Raw genomic sequence first — 18,271 nt, 5'->3', positions numbered from 1 at the left:
AAAAGCACTAAAAACACTTTAAAACATCATAAAAACAACCTTTAAAATACATTAAATCAAAACAACTTAAAAAAAAAAATCTTTGAAGACTTTTCTTTTAAATATAAGTTAAAAACATATTGTTTTTGTAAAAAAAGGTTTAAAGCATATTAAAAAGCAATTCCAACACAGAAGCAGACTGGGATAAGGTCTCAAAAGGCTTGCTGAAAAAGGAAGTTCTTCAATAGGCACCGAAAAGATAACAGAGATGGCACCTGTCTAATATTTAAGGGTAGAAAGTTCCCTTAGGGTAGGTGCTGCCACACTAAAGATCCATTCCTATGTTGTGCAGAATGGACCTCCTGATAAGATGGCATCTTCAGGAGGCCCTCACCTGCAGAGCGCAGTGAACGACTGGGTATATAAGGAACAGGATGGTTGTCCAGGTATCCTTGCCCCAAGCTGTATAGTGTTTTGCATACCAAAACTAGAACCTTGAACTTGGCCCGGTAGCAAATGAGCAGCCAGTGCATTCTGTTTCTGTCTCCCCATCCCTACATTTCTAAGTGATCTGGAAAAAAAGGTTATACACAAAATTTGAGCTACACCCTTCCCAACTTCTGTGAAATGAGCTATCCAACTGCTGCAATCCCCACCCTTTCAGGTTTTTAGTCAATGAGTGAAGTCAGAATTGTGATTGACAAGGGATTTGTTGGACACCAAGTAACAGCTAGAAACCCTTACAAGTGTTGAAAAGAGGTGCCTTTTCCTGCTTGTCACTGCATATTGGTTAATGGTGTGCATGTGCATATCACATGAGATTACTTAGAGCTCCTTTACTATCATTACTGGTTAATGACTGGAGGTTAAAAGTCTTCTCATATGTCAGCCTACACTGTCAGCTTGACAGTATCAATAGTAACATCCAAGAAGGCTAACTCAGTGAGCAGGCCCTTCTTCTTTTCAGGTGCAAAATGACAGTCAGGTCCTTGTCAGTGTTGCAGTTACGCCTCTTAACAAGTCACTTATTCTTCACTCCCCAGGCCTGTAAAGAAAAAAATCTAAGACCTTGTCCACTCCTGAAATCCAGTCCAACATAGTGCCACATTTCTCAAATGTAGCACACAAAACTGAATATCCCAAGGTACCAAGAAAATGTTAGGCACTGATTGGCAGTGTGCCAACTTTTCAGAGTATGGTCTTTCCTACTCCTACCTGGAAATGCTGGGGATTGAAGTGGGAAATTTTGCATTCACAGCATATGCTCTACCAGTGACCTGCCAGTCTGTAGAGAGGGGAAAGAAATGTGGTTTGGTTTGCATTCTAAAGCAAACCTATCTAATTCTTATGGAAACAATATGCAAACTGGAGCACAGCAATCCTTCAAAATTCAGTTTTCTGTGAATGTTGCAGTGCAATTCTCCAGCGAAAACATACACACAAAAGATGTGTATTTTAGGGGGAAATGTGCATAAAAATGCATTATTACTGAAAATAACATATAAAAATGCATTATATTACAGAAAACATGCTGGTAAAAATGTGCATATTTACAGTCAGTATATGGCAATAGTTTTAACTCATTTTAATATTGTGGATGGTGTAAAACTCTAGTCCTACGCAGAATAGACACTGTAGACATTTAAGTGAACAAACATGACTAACTCAGATTAATTAACTTCAGTGAGTTTACTCTAAGTCACCCTTTCCAAACCTTTGTGTCACCAGAAGTTGCTGGAGTATAATTCCCATCATTCCTGACCATTGGCCATGCCGGCTGGGGCTTATGGGAGTTGTAGTCCAATAATATCTGGGGATCCAAAGGTTGGGAAAGGATGCTCTAAGTAGAATTTATGTTATACATTGTTGTAGCCTATTATTATTATTATTATTATTATTATTTAATTTGTCATTATTGTTATGTTCCTTCAAGTCTATTATGACTTATCACAACCCTATGAATCAGCAACCTCCAATAGCATCTGTCGTGAACCACCCTGTTCAGATCTTGTAAGTTCAGGTCTGTGGCTTCCTTTATGGAATCAATCCATCTCTTGTTTGGCCTTCCTCTTTTTCTACTCCCTTCTGTTTTTCCAAGCATTATGGTCTTTTCTGGTGAATCATGTCTTCTCATGATGTGTCCAAAGTATGATAACCTCAGTTTCATCATTTTAGCTTCTAGAGATAGTTCTGGTTTAATTTGTTCTAACACCCAATTATTTGCCTTTTTCGCAGTCCATAGTATGCACAAAGCTCTCCTCCAACACCACATTTCAAATGGATTGATTTTTCTCTTATCTACATTTTTTCACTGTCCAACTTTCACATCCATATATAGAGATCAGGAATACCATGGTCTGAATGATCCTGACATTACTGTTCAGTGATACATCTTTGCATTTGAAGACTTTTTCAAGTTCTCTCATAGCTGCCCTCCCCAGTCCTAGCCTCCTTCTAACTTCTTGACCATTATTTCCATTTTGGTTGACCACTGTGCCAAGTTATTGATAATCCTTGACAAGTTCAATGTCCTCATTGTCAACTTTAAAGTTACATACATAAATCTTATGTTGTCATTACTTTAGCCTTTTTGACATTCAGCTGTAGTTCTCCTTTTGTCCTTTCCTCTTTAACGTTCATCAGCATTCGTTTCAAATTATGAAATTTCAAATTAAGTATGGTATCGTCTGCATATCTTAAGTTATTGATATTTCTTCCTCCAATTTTCACACCTCCTTCATCTTGGTCCAGTCCCGCTTTCTGTATGATATGTTCAGTGTATAGATTAAACAAATAGGGTGATAAAATACACCCATCTCACACCCTTTTCGATGGGGAACCAATCAGTTTCTCCATATTCTATCCTTACAGTAGCCTCTTGTCCAGAGTATAGGTTGCACATCAGGACAATCAGATGTGGTGGCACCCTCATTTCTTTTAAAGCATTCCATAGTTTGTCACGAACTACACAATCAAAGGCTTTGCTGTAATCTATAAAGCACAGGCTGATTTTCTTCTGAAATTTCTTGGTCCATTCCATTATCCAACGTATGTCTGCAATGTGATCTCTGGTACCTCTTCCCTTTCTAAATCCAGCTTGGACATCTGGCATTTTGCACTCCATATATGGTAAGAGCCTTTGTTGTAGAATCTTGAGCATTACTTGACTTGCATGGGATATTAAGGCAATAGTTCGATAATTACTGCATTCCCTGCATTCTTTGGATTTGGGATGTATATGGAACACTTCCAGTCTGTGGGCCATTGTTTAGTTTTCCATATTCCTTGAAACATTTTGTCAAAATTTGGACAGATTCAGTCTCAGTAGCTTGTAGCATCTCTGTTGATATTCCATCTGTTCCTGGTGATTTGTTTCTTCCAAGTAAATATACTTTTAAGCTGCTCTTTAAAAGCTTTCACCTCACATTCTAAAATTTCTGGTTCATCATACGGTTCCTCCATGAATGAATTTGTCATCTTTACATCTTTTTTATAGAGTTCTTCAGTGTATTGCTTCCATCTTCCTTTTATTTCATCTTGGTCAGTCAGTGTGTTCCCCTGTTGATTATTCAATATCCCTACCCTTGGTTTTAATTTCCCTTTCATTTCTCTAATCTTTTGGAATAGGGCTCTTGTTCTACCTTTTTGTTGTCTTCTATTTCTATACAATAACCATTGTAATAGTTCTCTTTGTCCCTATGCACTAGTAGTTGTATTGTTGCACTTAGGGTTCTAACCATGTTTCTATATCCTTTTGCTTTTGCTTTCTTTCTCTCTTTAACCATTTTAAGAGCTTCTTCAGTCATCCATTGAGGTCTTTCTCTCTTTTTAACAAGAGGTATTGTCTTTTTGCATTCTTCCCTGATAACATCCCTGACTTCAGTCCATAGTTCTTCTGGTTCTCTGTCAACTAAGTTTAAAGCCTCAAACCTGTTCCTTATTTATATTTATTTATTTATTTATTAGATTTTTATACCACCCGACTAGCAATAGCTCTCTGGGCAGTGAACAACAGAAATACAATAAAATCACACAATATAATACAACAGAACATATAAAATAAAACAATCAAAAACAGTTACAGCAGATTTAAAACTAAGTGACTTAAATTAAAATGCCTCAGAGAAGAGGAAGGTTTTAACTTGGCGCCGAAAGGATAACAATGTCGGTGCCAAGCGCACCTCCTTGGGGAGACTATTCCACAATTTGGGGGCCACCACTGAGAAGGCCCTAGATCTTGTTACCACCCTCCGGGCCTACCTATGAGTTGGAACCTGGAGGAGGGCCTTCGTAGCAGAACGTAGTGTACGGGTCGGTTCATATCGGGAGAGGCGTTCCGACAGGTATCGTGGTCCCGCGCCATATAAGGCTTTATAGGTTAATACCAACACTTTGAATCTGGTCCGGAAGCATATTGGCAACCAGTGCAGGCGAGCCAGAACAGGTGTTATGTGCTCGGACCGCTTGGTCCTTGTTAACAATCTGGCCGCCGCATTTTGCACTAGCTGTAGCTTCCGAGCTGTCTTCAAAGGTAGCCCTATGTAGAGCACATTGCAGTAGTCCAAGCGTGAGGTTACCAGAGCATGTACAACTGATGTAAGGTCCTCCTTACTCAGATAGGGACGTAGCTGGGCTACCAATCAAAGTTGGTAGAACGCATTCCGAACCACCAAGGCTACTTGAGCCTCAAGTGAGAGGGAAGAGTCTAAGAAGACTCCCAGACTACGAACCTGCTCCTTTAGGGGGAGTGTAACCCCATCCAGGACAGGGTATATATCCACCATCCGATCAGAGAAACCATCCACCAACAGCATCTCAGTCTTGTCAGGATTGAGCCTCAGTTTGTTAGCTCTCATCCAGTCCATTGTCGCGGTCAGGCAACAGTTCAGCACATTGATAGCCTCACCTGACGAGGATGAAAAGGAGAAGTAGAGCTGCGTGTCATCAGCATACTGATGACAACACACTCCAAAACTCCTGATGACCGCACCCAGTGGCTTCATGTAGATGTTGAAAAGCATAGGAGACAAAACCGACCCCTGCGGGACCCCACATTGGAGAGCCCATGGTGTCGAGCAATGTTCCTCCAGCACTACCTTCTGGAGATGGCCCGCCAAATAGGAGCGGAACCACTGCCAAGCAGTACCTCCAACTCCCAACTCTGCGAGCCTCTCCAGAAGGATACCATGGTCGATGGTATCAAAAGCCGCTGAGAGATCAAGGAGAATCAACAGAGTTACACTCCCTCTGTCTCTCTCCCGACATAGGTCATCAAACAGGGTGATCAAGGCCGTCTCAGTGCCAAAACCAGGCCTAAAACCAGACTGAAATGGATCTAGATAATTGGTTTCATCCAATAGCGCCTGGAGCTGGCCAGCAACCACTCGTTCCAAGATCTTGCCCAGGAATGGAACGTTCGCTACTGGTCTGTAGCTGCTGAAATTTTCTGGGTCCAAGGAAGGCTTTTTCAGAAGTGGTCTCACCACTGCCTCTTTCAGACAGCCAAGGACCACTCCCTCTCGTAAAGAGGCATTTATCACTTCCTTGGCCCAGCCAACTGTTCCATCCCTGCTAGTTTTTATTAGCCAGGAGGGACAAGGATCCAGTACCGAAGTGGTTGCACGTACCTGTCCAAGCACCTTGTCCACGTCCTCGAGCTGAACCAACTGAAACTCATCCAATAAAACATGACAAGACTGTGCTCCGGACACCTCACTAGGATCAACTGCTGTAAAATGGGAGTCTAAGTCCCAGCGGATGCATGAGATCTTATGCTGGAAGTGCTCAGCAAACTCATTACAGCGGGCCACCGATGATTCTACCGTGTTCTGTGGGCCTGAATGGAGTAGCCCTCGGACATCTCTAAAAAGCTCCGCTGGGCAGCAAAGAGATGACTTTATAGTGGCGGCAAAATGTTGTTTTTTTGCCGCCCTCACCGCTTCTACATACAGCTTGGTAGAAGCACAAACCAGCTCATAATTGCATCCATTGGGAGTTCGTCTCCATCTCCGCTCAAGCCGCCTCCTATCTTGTTTCATCGCTCTCAGCTCTGGAGTATACCAAGGAGCTGTATGAGCTCTACACAGGAGAGGGCGCACAGGAGCGATCGTGTCAACAGCCCGGGTCATCTCCGCATTCCACAGATCAGCCAGGGCTTCAACAGGAGCGCCAGTCCTATCAGCCGGAAAATCCCCCAGAGCCCTTTGAAAACCTTCAGGATTCATTACTCTCCGGGGGCGGACCAATTTAATAGGTCCCCCACCATTGCAGAGGGAAAAGGCCACTGAGAGTCTAAACTTCAACAAGCAGTGATCTGTCCATGACAAAGGGAGAGATGTAAGGCTCCCCACATCCAGATCACTATCCCCATGTCCAGTAGCAAATATAAGGTCTAGAGTATGCCCCGACGTATGTGTTGGACCACTAACATATTGAGACAGCCCCATGGTTGTCAAGGCGGCCATGAAGTCCTGAGCTGCCCTGGACAAGGTAGCCTCGGCATGGATGTTGACATGCCCCAGTACTAATAGTCTGCGGGATCTCAGCAATACCTCCGAGACCACTTCCGTCAGCTCAGTTAGGGAAGCCATTGGGCAGCAAGGTGGGCGGTACACCAAAAGGATTCCCAGCCTGTCCCTCTGGCCCAGCACAATTTGATCTTTATATTCTTCTGGGATGTTATTTAAATTATATTTTGGCATTATGGGTGCTTTGTTGATCTTCTTTAGCTTTACTCTGATTTTCGATACGATCAGTTCATGATCTGTACTGCAGTCTGCTCCTGGTCTTGTTTTTGCAGAAAGTATGGAACTTCTCCATCTTTTGTTTCCAATTATATAATCAATTTGATTCCTATATTGACCATCTGGTGATGTCCACATGTACAGTCATCTTTTTGGTTGCTCAAAAAATGTGTTGGCAAGAAACAAATCATTGGCTTCACAGAATTCAGTAAGTCTTTCTCCTGCTTCATTTCTGTCACCTAAGCCCCATTTCCCCACAATTCCTAGTTCTTCTCTGTTTCCTACTTTTGCATTCCAGTCTCCCATGATTATCATCATATCTTGTTTTGGTGTGTGATCAATTTCTTCCTGTACATCTGTGTAAAATCTCTCCTCAGAGAGGCAAGCTGTACTGTTGTGCAACAGAGGAATCTAACGCAGTAGCAGAAACTTGTTGTACAACACATTGTGAAATCTGTGAACACATTGTTGTGCAACATATTGTGAAATTGTACCGCCCTGGGCTCCTACTGGGAGGACAGGAGGGATAGAGATCAAATAAATACATAAAATCTATTCTGCAACAAAGTTACCAGCAGCCTGCTTATGCATTCTTGTGCAACAACGACACACTAGGACAAAATATTTCACCAGCAGAGAAACCAGACCACTTAGCACTACTTTAACTTAGCACTATTTTTGTTCACCCCCATTAGTAGGAAGATTGCTGTGGAACAGCTGTTCACAGTGAAACATAGGAACTACAATCCATCACAAAGTAAGGTGCATTTAACTTCAGTGAATTCGTTCTAATTGTCTTGGATTGTGGCCAGACTTTGCCTATAAAATGAAAATGTGCTCACAGAAAATGTTAGGGATTACATGCTACTCAGACAGCAGACTGACAAACATTTGCAGATATTATACCAATCCAGAAAAGTATAGAGCCTCCCCCTGAACATTATATTAATTTTCCATCTTGGAGAGCCTTCGATAATGGGTAAAATGCCCTCAAAAATTGAAAATTTGCAGGAAGAAAAGAAAAAAGTCCACTTTCATAATGTTTCAGATGTCATTAGTAGCAGACCTGGTATTGATAGAATGAAGAGGTAGGAAACTTTCCATAGTCCACGGCTTACATAAGCTGGATGCATATTATTTCTGTATTTGTACACTATTTGTGCATGATAATATTCTGGCTTTGTGAAAGGTGGAAACCAATTTAGCTTGCTGCATAATTCACCATGATGGGATTTGTAATCATACTGCAAAAAGAGCTGAGCTGTTCTATTATATGATACGATAGAAGATGGAATCTCAGAGAACTAGGCCTACTCCAAACCCTGGCATGCGATTCTCAATGAGAAATTATAAAGGCATTGACAGTTGCTTTTGTGGAACTGCAACTAAGACATCTTCCAAATGGCTTAATAAAGGCAAACTGAACCATTCAGCGTCTGGCAGCAGCTTGGGAAATGGTCTCATTAACATTTCACTGCATCTCCTAAGGCTGCTTTCACAAGTGATGCTAAAGGATTCTCATCCCCCTTTTTTTGTTCTTGATATATCATTGCAGGGTTTAACTTGTGAATACAGCTAGTGTAGCACATTGTATGGAAAACAGTCATTGCAGCCATAGTTGGGAAATGAAGAGGCGAGGCAAGGTAAAGTGTGGGTAAAACAAGGGCCACATTTATTTAGATAAAGCCAATTAAGTGATTGATTATGCAAAATGATCTGCAGAGATAAAGTGTGGGACAGAACTCTTAACCAGGAACTCAGTCATGGGAAAGGGGGTGGTCCAAGCCCAGACCCCTTCCCCAGGCCCCAGCCCCACAAGGTGGTTAGGGAGGCCTTCCTGATTCACCCCCTCCCAGGGCCTCACAACTCTGAGTCGGTGTGACAAGTTAGCCCCAAAGGTGAACATTATCTTGCCTTCAGGCCTCACCAACCCAGAAGGCAAGCCTCAGGTCCCATCCTTCACCTTGTTGTTGTTATGTGCCTTCAAGTCGACTACAACTTATGGCAACTCTATGAATCAGTGACCTCCAAGAGCATCTGTCGTGAACCACCCTGTTCAGATCTTGTAAGTTCAGGCCTGTGGCAGTGCTGAATTTAGGCATAAGCTAAACAAGCTACAGCTTAGGGCCTCACAATCCGCAGGGGCCTCAAAAAATTTCAGAATTTTTTGGGGGGGCTTTTAAAATTTTATGTGTACTGAATATATATATCTATATCTATCTATATCTATATCTATATCTATCTATCTATCTATCTATCTATCTATCTATCTATCTATCTATCTATACACACACACACATATATAATGGTGTAATTTTTTAACAAAGGGCCTCCAAGCTTTATATAGCTTAGGGCCTCACCAAGTCTAAATCTGGCACTGGTCTGTGGCCTCCTTTATGGAATCAATCCATCTCTTGTTTTGCCTTCCTCTTTTTCTACTCCCTTCTGTTTTTCCCAGCATTATTGTCTTTTCTAGGGAATCATGTCTTCTCATGATGTGTCCAAAGTATGATAACTTCAGTTTCATCATTCTAGCTTCCAGTGATGAGCCAGTGTGGCATAGTGGTTAGAGTGTTGGACTATGACCTGGGAGGCCAGGGTTCAAATCCCCACACAGACATGAAGCTCCCTGGGTGACCCTGGGCAAGTCACTGCTTCTCAGCCTCAGAGGAAGGCAATGGTAAACCACCTCTGAATACCGCTTACCATGAAAACCCTGTTTGTAGGGTTACCATAAGTCGGGATCGACTTGAAGGCAGTACAGTCAGTCAGCTTCTAGTGATAGTTCTGTTTTAATTTGTACTAACACCCAATTATTTGTCTTTTTCACAGTCCATGGAATGTGCAAAGCTCTTCTCCAACACCACATTTCAAATGAGTTGATTTTCTCTTATCCACTTTTTTCACTGTCCAACTTTAACATCCATACATAGAGATCGGGAGAATAATTCTGAAACACATCAGGCCTGAAATAAATATGTCTCTTCAAGCCACTGGAGATCCTTCCTCTCCCCCCCCCCACGATTCCTGTAGGGCTTAAAATCTAACAAATGTATTATTACAAGATCTTCAGTCAGCCCTTCAGCTATAAGGTTGATGAAGTTGGTTTTTGTGTACATAAACTCAGACCACAAAAACAGTGTTTATTGTGATTTTTTTGACCATGAGTTTGGGTCTTTAGACCTCTAAATAATTTTGTGAAATGTTGACAGTGATCCTAAATGCAATTATGAGGAATTAAGCCCCATTGGACACATTGAGGACTTACTTCTCAATAAACCTGCATAGGATCACATTGTTCTAGAATGAATAGAGGATCAAAGGCAGCCCATTGAGCTTTTCATTGCCCTAGCTGAGCAAAGATAGCATCCTTACACCTAGAACAGAGTTCTTCAACCTTGGGTCACCAGATATTGTTGGACTATAACTGCCATCATCTCTAATAATTGGCTATGCTGGCCTACCCATAGTATTCCTGTGTGCCTAACACACAGCAGGAAAAGATCAGTTGTAGTGGACAATATGTTGTTCAGAAAAAGCTTGGTGGACACTGCTTATCTTCTCATCCAGGACCTCCTGATAAATTCTTGACAATCTAACCTGTTGCCATAATGACTGGCAATTTAAACACCTTGTTCTGAAATATGAAAATTATTTAGTAAACTATGCCATAATTAAGATGATGGTAAATATTTTCTTAGTTTTGATTTTTGAGATGGAAGCTGCCAATTTCAAGATGGGAGAGAAATATTATCCAGAAATGCTTTGATGGTGGGAATATTCACAATTTCTTGATCCTGCTCAGTGCCATTGTTTCCCTCACCCATTTCTGCTTCCGTGCCATCCCACCTCGCCAGTCGCTGTCTCTTGATTCTTCTTTGATTGGTTAGGATTTCTCATATGGCCACTCAGAAATCATACCAGCCTCTTTGAAAAGCATAACCTCTGTAGGCTGAACATGCATAATGGAAGCAAGATGGCATCTATAGGCTCCATCCCCCTCCCCATAGCTTCAATTTAGTTTCTGAACAGAGTCTATAGGCACATACAAACTTTGCTATTTTCAGGGTACCAAATCATGAGACAGAGCTGTCACACATGTGGTTTCAGCAGTGACAATGAATGCACAGCAGGCTGGAGCCTACACCTTTCTTCATGTGTCATCTGGGCAGCTCTAAGTTGGTTCCATATCCTGCCCTGTCCATGCTTCTCAAAGCCCTTACCTTCAAAGTGCTGAGGGATTCATGGCTGAGTCAACATCCCCTAAGCCTATATGCCTTTGGTAGACCAAGTGGGCATGCCTCAAGGGCAGAACTCCTGTATCATTTCCCTGAACTTAATAGCCCTTTGAATCTGGTCTGAGTAAACAAACCATCACCTTCCAAAGAGTGCCTCAGGGTATGCACCAGTGTTCCAAATTCCCAGCCCTCCCTCCATAACTTGCCCTTCCACTGCCAAAAATGTGGCTAAAAAGACTTGAAGATTGCACTGTAGTATATAAATCAGAGTATTGCTTGGTTTTGAATGTATATTTATATTCTGTTTCTTATACTGATCTATTGGTGTATGTAAACCACTCAGAGATTTCTGTTGAAATATGTGGTATATAAATTAAATAAATAAATGCAGCCAATCCAAGGCCCATGTGGGTTAATGGAATAGAATTTCTAATTGGACCCAGAAAGTGATCTGCATTTCAAGATTAGTGAGGGTGGACTTCCAGCTAAATGAGAGGGGGTTGAAGATGAAAACTTAGGCCACATCTGCACTATACTTTTTAAAGCAGAATCACACCACTTTAAACAATCATGGCTTCCCCCAAAATATTCTGGGAACTGTCATTTGTGAAGGGTGCTGAGATTTGTTAAAAGATCCCTATTCCCCTCCCAGAGCTGCAATTTCCAGAATGATTTAACAGTCAGCCCCTCTTCCCAGGGGACTCTGGGCCCAGACATTATGATTTTTGAGACTGTTCTTTTAAGCCAAATATTTTTTTACGTATCTGTGGTGAATCTAAGATCATAATACCACAACCACATATGGTGGAATTAATGCAGACCTCATTAGTCATAACATATATATTACAAATGCCATTCAAAAGTTCATAGATCTGAGCTTTTATGTTACGAGTGCCAAAAATAAAATAAAATGAAATATCTAATACAGATGCCTCAGAGGTGTACCAATTTGAAACAAAAAGCTCCAGGGTTGTAAAAGGCAAGATGGGATTGAATTTATAACTCTGCATAGGACTGTGTTTCATAAATGGCACCAATGAGATTCTGGGACCTCCTTCTATAATAAAATCTGAAATTTTATGACATTAATAATATCTTAAAGAGCAGGATAAGAAGTTGAAGTTGAAAAAAGGGGGGATTCTTTATCTGCAAAAGGGGCATGCTACTTAGGCCACTTAACAACAAATGAAAAAGATGATGTGCAATGGTAGAAAAGGATGACATTTATGGAAAAATTAGAAGCCTTTATCTTGCTTTTCAGTTTTCACTGCATTTCAGGCAGTGTAAAAGATGATCATTTTAGAGGAGCTGAAACCAGAACTGTTTTTCATGGAAGTTATTAACAGTTGTGAAAAGTACCTTTCCCTTTTTTGTAAGTTTTGGTGAGTGGCTGTGAATAGGGATAAAGTGTTTGTGCATTCAGAGTGAGGGAAGAAAGACCTGCCCTCACTCTGAACTGGCTCTGTTATATTCACACCCAACCAAATCTTACTGATTACATAAATCATGGCTGCATGACTTTTGATTCTTAGGATCACATAGAAAGAAAGAAGCAGCCCTATATTCCTTTGTTTTATTTTAATGAAAAATGACCTAATTCACATTATTGAACCAAAACACAGCTATCCTTCAGATAACACACTTTGGAACATAGGAAGCTGCCATATATCAAGTCAGACCAATGGTCCATATAACTCACTGACTGGCAGCAGCTCTCCAGAGTTTCAAGCTGGAGTCTCTCCCAACCCTACCTGGATTGAATCTGGAATCTTCTGCATGTATGGCAGATGCTCTACTGTTGAGCTTCAGCTCTTCGGCCACTTCTCTGAATTTTTCAGTGCAGTTCTCCAGCTACCAGGTATATACAAAAATGCATATAATTAGGGGAAATGTACATATTTTCACATATTTTACTGAAAATAGCATACAAAATGCATTGTATTAGGGAGAATTGCTTGAAGAAATGTGTTAGGATTATTAGTAAGAACTTCATTCACAAATTTGTCTATTAGGAGAAACGCTCATTAAAATGCTGACAATTTTTCATGAGGATTTTTTTTGAAAAATTATAATAAATTGCTCTGGAAAGGTGAAGAATTGAACAGTAGAAAAATGAGGAACTGAAAGAAACCAAAATTGAGAGTTTTATCCATCCTTCGTCCATGTTTTTCCAGTCAATATGCACAAAAGTGTTGTGAGCAAGGTAAGTTCTGTCTATCCCTATAAGCACACACACATAATTAATTAATCTAAAGTTCATAAGCTGTCCTGATATATTTATCATTTATGTCCTGTTTCTAAACAAAATTTACCCACCATCAACCCCCAGTCTCTGACATGGAGCTAAGAACAGCTACAACTTATTGATTTAGATTGGTAGCATTGTGCAGGGGAAACTATCAATTGCTGCTACTTCAGTCAAATCAGAGTCCTCTTGAGTGGGTTCTGAAGTAATAATAACAATGTTAATTATTGGAAAGGATCCCTGGCATAGCCAGGTAGAGCTGGTATACACCTTTGTATATTAGCCTGCTGCCAGTCATTGTAAACCAGGTGTAGGGAACTCCAGTACCAGGGGCCAAATGTGTCACTCCATCTGGCCTGTGGGACTTTTTGCAGGCCACTTCTTCTCCCCAGCCACATCCCCTCTCCACAGGCTCTGTCCCTCACCGGCTCTGCTCTGCACCCTCCTTGGGTGTTTTTGCCTGACTAAAATGTGTCCTTGAACTCTGATAATAACTCACACGTGTGTAGATGGTGGATAGAAAAGGGGACGTGAGTGCATAGGAACTAGCTTATTGTACAAAGACTACATTTACAGTTATTGCTCCTTCCATTTTTGGCTGCCCATCACAGATTGTCCACAACGCAATGAGGCCCTCAAGCTGAAGAAGGCTTCCTGTGGAATATAGAACATGCCCAGCATTTTAATGATTGTAAGTAAGTGAGTCTATTCAAGATGTATATTTTCCTTCTTTTTTATAGAATTGGAAGGGGCCTATAAGGCCATCGAGACCAACCCCCTGCTCAATGCAGGAATCCAACTTAAAGCATACCAAACAGGTGGCTGTCCAGCTGCCTCTTGAATGCCTCCAGTGTTTCCCACTACCTCCCTAGGTCCTTGGTTCCATTGTCATCCCACCCTAATAATTAGGTGTTTTTCCTTATGTTCAGTCAAAATCTGGCTTCCTGTAACTTGAGCCCATTATTTCATGTCCTGCATTCTGGGATGATCAAGAAGAGGTCCTTGCCCTCTTCAGTGTGACAACCTTTCAAATACATTTCTTGTTTGGGGTTCTTTATCAGTCAGAGAATTGTTTTAAGACAATTAGGCCTTACATTATAATGTATCTGAAAATGATTTGCAATGGAATTTTCACATCAGCCGAGATTCCTTGGCTAACAAGGTGAGCTGGATGGGGAGGGAATAAACTTTTTTTGTGATTAAGGAAGGAAAAGAATCAGGGTTTTGTGGTGCACAAAACTCAGTTAATGATACTTTAAAAAAAAAAAACCCTCTGACTCTCAGATCCTTTAAATGCATACTATGCAGTGCATCTGAATTTGTTCCAACTTGTTTCCAATATTAGTATGACTTTGGGATAAAGAGAGAAGCAAACACTTAAATAAACCCAAAACTTTTACACAAGAAGCTTCCTCTGCCAAGATTGTGTCTCCTTTTAGGAACTGGTGTCATACGCATCTGCATCTTTATCAACTCAACTAGAGACAATTGCATTTTAAATTATAAAGTCTCTTGAAAATAAATTAAAATGGAGCCTTCAAGTCAATTAATGTCTGCAGTCTGTTTCATCAGTAAGGACATGTGTGAAATGTTTTTGCCCTCACCGTGTCTTGAAGTTAAACAAAGTCTTGCCTACATATTAAAGAAAGAAGCTACCTGAGCAGCTTGAAAAGTAAGACTACCATAAATGATAATGACACATTCAGGTATTTCTCCTTGCCTGAGGAAAATGAATACGCAGGAATGAAAGGTGGGAACACCATCAGGTTTTGTTGGGCCTGTCGGAAGGGTTGGAATACAGCTCACACTTGGTGGGTTTGCATGGCGTTAATGCAGATGGAATGGGAACCTTCAAGGTTCCTATGCTGTCTCACTGTCCTTGGATGTCTGTGCTGACCTTTCTTCTGATTACGCTGATACTCTGAGGGTTGCTGACCTCATTTTAAGTCCTCCTTCTTCTCTGTCCTAACTTTGTCCTAACTCCTTTTGTCTCTCCCTCCAGCAGCATGAGTGCAAAAAGCAAGAATGGCTTTTTGCATCTCCAAGTTAGTAAGAAGAGTTCCTAACTATCAAGTATGCATTTCCTATAATAAACAGGCTTCATTTCTTTTCTTGAGCCTAGAGTCTGAGTGTGACTATATCCAGGGAAAAATGTGCTACTTCAGGTAATGCTACTAGTGCTATGATCTAATCTACCTAATAAGGTAGAGGTTGGGTGGAGCAGGGGTGAGCAACCTATGGCCCTAGGCCTAATTTTATGTAGCTGTTGGCCTAGGGCCCATCCATACGTAATAGCAAAATCCACGTTTTCCATATTTGGTTGGTGGCCTCAAGATCCATACATGTCCTGTTTGTGGTCGGATTATTATGAAAACCCAACTATCAAGCATCCATACATGTCGGGTTTTTTAAAGTCTAAATTGCTTTGGCATTTGCCACTCTCCTATGTCCACCCCTTTTCAGTGATTGGTCCATACTGGTTGTTGGCTTTTCACACGCTTTTTTGGAAGAGCACAGAAACTTATATATATATATATATATATTTAATTCCCAACCATGCACAGATTTGTGGATGTGCTGTTGGGTGGGAAGCAGACAGGGGGCTTGGTTTTTCGGTGGTATCTCTAATGTAGATTTGTGAATGTGAAATTCCATACTGGCTTGCAACGTCATATGGATTATGGTGAACAAATGACACAAAGCAATAGCATTGCAGATTATACAGTCGTATGGATGGGCCCCTAGTTTCAAGAGCCCTCTGTAGGTAATCCGTTTAGATCTCTGGCAAGAGTGATCTGTTCCTCCCCTGGCAGCCCAAAAGAAGAGAGAAAAAGAGGGGGGAAGGGTGTCCCACCCACCACCAGCATTTGGCCCTCAACAGATAACTCCTGAGGCAATGTGGCCCTCAATAGAAAAAATATGACCTAACCCAAGGGTAGAGGATAAAGAGATGACTCAGAAAGCTAGAGAATATAATATTTTCTTGATTAATAAACACGAGAGTAAGGGGGCAGAATTTATATTGCAGGGAGATTTGGGGCAGGGGCAAGTCTTGAAGGCTGAATGTATGCAGCAGGGAGCTTGCTCTACTTTGACAGACTCTGCACAAATAAAACCATGGAAGATCACTAACCATCTAGTAGACATTGAACTAGTAGACATTGTCTAATTGTTAGGAATTTATTACGAAAGTGAAAGTTGTTATTGTTGCTTTTTAATAATGCTATTATCTTGTTATTTAATTTTTATAAATTGTAATGTTTTCATTGATAGGTATTTCTATATTTGTGTTTATTTTTTGTAAGTCTCCTTAGGGCCTTTTGGCCAAAAGGCAGCATAGAAATACTACTACTACTACTACTACTACTACTACTACTACTACTACTACCAACAACAATAACAACAATCATCATCAAGCTTTTGGCACTTCTAGATAATGTCCAAATTTGCCATTAACCTAAGTTAACATAACTTACTTCTCTGGAGTTGCAATACTAAGTGCCGAAAAGTTGACTAACTGCCAAAAAGTTGCTGGTTGCAAGTTCCAAGCCAATCACAGTCAATTTGGCCAAATTTTCACATACAGCATCTAACATATAAGTAGCAACTTAATATTAATTAAGATTTTAGAAAGCAATAAAAAAAATAAAATTATGTCATATGCTACTCATAATACAGCTGGCCTTCAAAAACATGTAACAGAAAAAATGGCAAAGAACAGCCTCAGTCTGATTCAAACTACTTCTCCCGCCACATTTTACAAAGATGTATTGACAGAATAAACTTTTAATTTTCCATCACATCGTAGTAATTGAAAATACACTCCGTAAGTAGAAGGAAGGAAAAAGGTTATACAGATTTGTGTACACTTTTTTCAACATATTAGAGGCAACATGTCTAGGGCACCACCATCAACTCATGCCAATCTCTGGAGTAACCATTGCTGGAGTAACCATTGCTGAGACAATGAACATGACATTAACTAAAGCCTGCAATTGACCACAATACTTACACATAACTTGTTAAATATCTTACCTCTTTGTGAATGATGTGTGTGTGTGTGTGTGTTTGTGTGTGTGTGTGTGTCTGTGTGTCTGTGTGTGTGTCTGTGTCTGTGTGTCTGTGTGTCTGAGGGGGAGGGGAGGAGTTAGGGGTTCTTTCAAAATTGTTTGCATTTATTATTGAAAATACACAAATAAAACTATTTTTAAAAAGTTATACAGATTTGTGTACATTAAGAAAAAAGAGAATCACACATTTTATAAAGATATATTATTTCTCATTCATATTGTTTTCATATTATTTCCCTTTCCCTTTTATAATAATGTATATAAAAATATGGATAGATATTATCTTTAATCTTGTTGTTCTAAAACATAATAAATAAAGGCCACCGTTCTACAAATCTATTTATTTGGCAGTTTTCTTTTCTTTTCTAAGGTATGTCAATGTTAACATTAATAATAACATTAATTAATTAATAAGGCCAGCTCACTGCTGAAGCTAAGCAGGGTCAGGTCTGGTTAGTGCCTGGATGGGAGTCCGCCTGGAAACCATATGTAAGCCGCCTTGGGTTTCATGAAAAAGAAAGGCTGGGTATAAATGTAATAAACAAATAAATAAATAAGATTAACGGAGCTTCTTTCTTTTTCTTTTAGCTTAGCAATTGCCATTTTTGTTACTGTGAACAAAATTTAAAATAATTTCTAAATGAAATTCTGGAACTACATCATCCAAAAAAATTAACAGTAGTACTTTAGGGTTATTTGGTAAAAAGTATCCAGTCATATGTAGAATTATGCTACACACATTAGTCCAATATACTTGTATCACAGGACAGCTCCAAAATAGATGTAGAGAATCTGCTCAATTATGATTACATCTCCAACATTGACTCTGTGCTACAGAGTATATATTTTGAGAGCCTGTATGGGGTTAAATACTATTGGTATTGGACTTTATAGAAGTTTTCCTTTAAATCAGTTGATAGTAATTGAACAGTTACTTTTGACCAAATCCATGCCCACTCTGTCAGGTTTATTTCTTCTTGAATATCTTTCTCCCAC

This window comes from Rhineura floridana, chromosome 13 (genome assembly GCF_030035675.1).
Source record: "Rhineura floridana isolate rRhiFlo1 chromosome 13, rRhiFlo1.hap2, whole genome shotgun sequence".
NCBI classification, from domain to species: domain Eukaryota; kingdom Metazoa; phylum Chordata; class Lepidosauria; order Squamata; family Rhineuridae; genus Rhineura; species Rhineura floridana.
This window is presented reverse-complemented; position numbering follows the sequence as displayed.